This window comes from Oncorhynchus kisutch, linkage group LG22, assembly GCF_002021735.2.
Source record: "Oncorhynchus kisutch isolate 150728-3 linkage group LG22, Okis_V2, whole genome shotgun sequence".
NCBI classification, from domain to species: domain Eukaryota; kingdom Metazoa; phylum Chordata; class Actinopteri; order Salmoniformes; family Salmonidae; genus Oncorhynchus; species Oncorhynchus kisutch.
The window spans coordinates 11,845,264-11,849,671 of record NC_034195.2 but is presented as its reverse complement, the minus strand read 5'-3'; the positions used below and the strand labels follow the sequence as shown (position 1 = coordinate 11,849,671).

General features: G+C 40.8%; 1 pseudogene; it reads left to right on the top strand.

Annotated features, from left to right (window-relative positions):
* Nucleotides 1–607: 607 nt before the first annotated feature.
* Nucleotides 608–2,543, top strand: LOC109867517 (general transcription factor II-I repeat domain-containing protein 2-like; annotated as a pseudogene).
* The last annotated feature ends 1,865 nt before the right edge of the window (nt 2,544–4,408 follow it).

Sequence of the window (4,408 nt, the reverse complement as noted above, 5' to 3'; positions counted from 1 at the left end):
GCCTTTCAGGTTATGTCGATATAGGACTCGTTTCACTGTGGATATAGATACTTTTGTACCTGTTTCCTCCAGCATCTTCACCCGGTCCTTTGCTGTTGTTCTGGGATTGATTTGCACTTTTCGCATAAAATTATGTTCATCTCTAGGAGACAGAACGCGTCTCCTTCCTGAGCGGTATGACGGCTGCGTGGTCCATGGTGTTTATACTTGCGTACCATTGATTGTACAGATGAACATGGTACCTTCAGGCGTTTGGAAATTGCTCCCAAGGATGAACCAGACTTGCGGAGGTCTACATTTATTTTCTGAGGTCATGGCTGATTTCTTTTGATTTTCCCATGATGTCAAGCAAAGAGGCACTGAGTTTGAAGGTAGGCCTTGAAATACATCCACAGGGACACCTCCAATTGACTCAAATTAGCCTATCAGAAGCTTCTAAAGCATGGGTGTCAAACTCTGGCCCGTGGGCCAAATTTGGCCCACGGGGTAATTATATTTGGCCCGCGAGACAATACCAAATTACTACTAGAGCTGGCCCGCCGGTATTATACAGCGCATTCACCACTAATACTACGAATCCCATAATGCTCTGCTGTTTACGCGCGCCAATCAGGACAGGACCCAGAAACGCTCTCTCCTCTGTGACAGTAGTCATAGCAACATAGACGCTACAACTGTCAGCGAGCTAACCCTTCCCAAAAATGGCGAAAAGAAAGGCAGAAAACAGGAGCTTTCTGGACAAGTGGGAGGCAGAATATCTGTTTACATATGTAAAAGACAAACCTGTTTGTCTTGTTTGTGGAGTCAACGTGGCTGTAAGTAAGGAGTACAACATTAGACGACACTATGAAACGAAACACCATGACAAATACAAGGACCTGGACATGACTCAAAGGAGCCAGAAAGTAGAGGAGATGAAAAGAAGTTTGGTTTCACAACAGAATATGTTTAAAAAAGCCACATCACAAAGCGAGGCTGCTGTAAAGGCTAGTTATATAGTGGCAGCAGAGATCGCAAAATCAGCCCGGCCCTTTAATGAGGGAGAGTTCATGAAAAAGTGCATGATGAAGGTATGTGACCTCGTATGCCCAGACAAAAAACAAGCATTTTCAAACGTGAGCCTGAGCAGGAACACAGTAGCTGATCGCACATGTGATCTTGCCACCAATCTGTATGACCAGCTGATGGAAAAGGGAAAAGATTTTGTTGCGTTCTCCCTCGCTGTGGATGAGAGCTGCGACGCATCTGATACTGCTCAGCTGTCAGTCTTCATCCGTGGAGTGGACTCAAATCTGTGTGTTACGGAGGAGCTATTAGGATTCAAATCAATGCATGGCACAACCACAGGAAAGGAAATCTTTGAGGAGGTTTCCAAATGTGTAACTGAAATAAAGCTGCCGTGGGATAAACTCGTTGGATTAACGATAGATGGTGCGCCAGCGATGTGCGGTAAAAAGAGTGGACTGGTGGGCATGGTTCGGGAGAAGATGCGGGAAGAGAACTGTGCAGGTGAGCTAACTGTTTACCACTGCATCATACATCAGGAAGCACTGTGTGCCAAAGCCCTAAAGATGGAACATGTTATGACCACAGTAACACAGGTAGTTAACTTTATAAGAGCCAAAGGTCTAAATCACCGCCAGTTTAAATCTTTTCTGGAGGAGTGTGGTTCGGAATACGCAGACGTGCCGTATCACACAGAGGTGAGATGGCTAAAGCAGAGGAAAAGTACTGAACAGATGTTTCGAGCTGCGTGAGGAAATATGTCAATTCCTGGAAACCAAAGGGAAGGATACAGCAGAGCTCCAGGAGCAAAAGTTCCTGTGTGAGCTGGCCTTTCTCTGTGACATCTCGAGCCATCTCGATGCGCTGAACCTGCAGCTTCAGGGGCGGGGGCGCATCATCACAGACATGTACGCTGCAGTGAGGGCCTTCAAAACTAAACTGTGCCTGTGGGAGAATCAGATGCTGCAAGGAAACCCTTGCCATTTTCCCTGCTGCCAATCCATAAAAGCGCAGATCTCTACCGCCGTGTTCCCATGCGCACAGTTTGCTGAAAAACTCAGTGTTCTCGCCGCTGAGTTTAGCCGGCGATTTGCCGACTTCGATGCCCAGAAATGCAAGTTTGAACTGCTTAGTAATCCCTTCGCAGTTGATGTGGAAACCGACCAACATCCAAATGGAGCTGATTGAACTCCAGTGCAACGACACGCTGAAGTCAAAGTATGATGCTGTGGGCGCCGCACAGTTTCCACGGTTCATCCCTGACACAATGCCTCAGCTCCGCACCCAAGCTGCTCAGATGCTCTCCATGTTCGGCAGCACTTATCTATGCGAGCAACTTTTCTCCTCGATGAAGATGACCAAAACAACTCACAGGAGACGTCTGACTGATGAACATCTTCGCTCGATACTGAGGATTTCTTCAGCTCAGAGCTTGAGCCCAGACATTGATGAACTAGCATCCAAGAAGAGATGCCAGGTATCTGGCTTGGGCACATCAGATTAGACCAGTGTGCAATAATTAACGTTTTCTTTATGCACTTTTTATTGCTACAAGGCATGGGCTTGAATGGTTGATTGATTTATTATCATTTTATTTGTAAAATTATTAGCCAGTGGAAAAAGTTTATTTTGGTATTTAAATCAGAAGGCTGCAAATAGAAAAGAGGCATACAATTTTTATTTAAATTTTATTTATTTAATAAATGAATACCATTGATGTGTTTTTTCATTTGAAATTCAATTTTGCATGTCTCCACTATTAAATTATATATTGTATGGTAATAAGCGATGCTTGTTCCATATTCAATGTTAAAGCAAAACTTGTTTGGGTCCATATTAAAAGGTTAATTTGTTCAATGTTGGCCCGTGACTTTGTTCAGGTTTTACATTTTGGCCCACTGGGTATTTGAGTTTGGCACCCCTGTTCTAAAGCAATGACATACTTTTCTGGAATTTTATAAGCTGTTTAAAGGCACAGTCAATTTAGTATATGTAAACTTCTGACCCACTGGAATTGTGATGCAGTGAATTATAAGCGAAATAATCTGTCTGTTAACAATTGTTGGAAAAATGACTTGTGTCATGCACATTCATGCACACACTTTCGACTTCAACTGTATATATCACTAGGTCAGGATATTTAAGCCTCCGTATATCCACTAATTCTAATATGTCGATGACATTCGTGATTTCCTTAAGTGCCTGAGGGTGGTAGTTTGTAGTGTGATTTCCTTTTGAATCCGGTGTTGTTTTGCGTATCAATTCATAAGCCATGTGCCATGGAATGGGTACATTGAAAATCTCTTCCCAACTATTTTGCAATTCATATGGCACAGCTGTTACTTAAATGAAATTGGTATATGTTTTTACTTAACACACTTTTCTTTAACCATTTATGTTCTTTAATCGAGGGCCAACATACACGTTCCTTACTTTTTTCCCCTTCTACTTGCCTCTTCCATTTCTGTGGTAATTGGCTGTAATTTCGGGTGGAGCAGACATTTCCATATGTCTGCATTAGCTGTATGTGTGACATAACTCCACCGGTCCTATTTATGATATCATTCACTAAAATTATACCTTTTTTTTAAATTCTTTGAAAAAAAAGCTTTTTTATCAATTAGTATTTTTGAGTTTAACCACAATTTTTGGTGTATTATTTGTTCTGTCTTTTCAGGTGGATTAAACTGAATTTACAACCAACTTTCTAAGGCTTGTTTAAAAAATAACAATATTTCGGAGATTATTTCCTTTTCAAACAACCAAAAGTGAGCAGGTGTAATCTGAATAAAGGGAAAAAGGCCCTTCTTGAACATAGGATGAGACATTCTTATCAATTTACTAGAGAACCAATTTGGATTTAAGTATAACTGTTGTATGACTTATGCCTTTGGTGATAGGTGTAATGCTTTAATATTTAATCATTTCTGCCCCCCAGAATTCATATTCGTTATATAAATAGGCCCTTTTAATTTTGCAAATAGATGAACTGTGATATGACTAAAGAGTTAATCAGGGTGATTTTTCCACAAATAGAGAGGTATTTTCCTTTCCATGGTAGCAAGATCTTATCTATTTTTGCTAACTTTCTATACAAATTTATTGAAGTGAGATAATTTCTTTCTTTTGGGATTTGTGTACTGAGTATCTCCACATCTCCATCAGACCATTTAATTGGTAAACTACATGGTAATGTAAAATTAGCATTTTTTGGGTGAGCGAATATGTAATATAGTAAGTACACTTATCATAATTTGGTTTTAATCCAGAGAGGATAGCAAAAGTATCTAGATCCTCTATGAGGCCGTGGAGAGATTCTAATTGTGGTTTTAAAAGAAAACTTGAATCATCAGCATACAATGACACCTTAGGTTTTAAGCCACAGAATTCTAATCCCTTAATA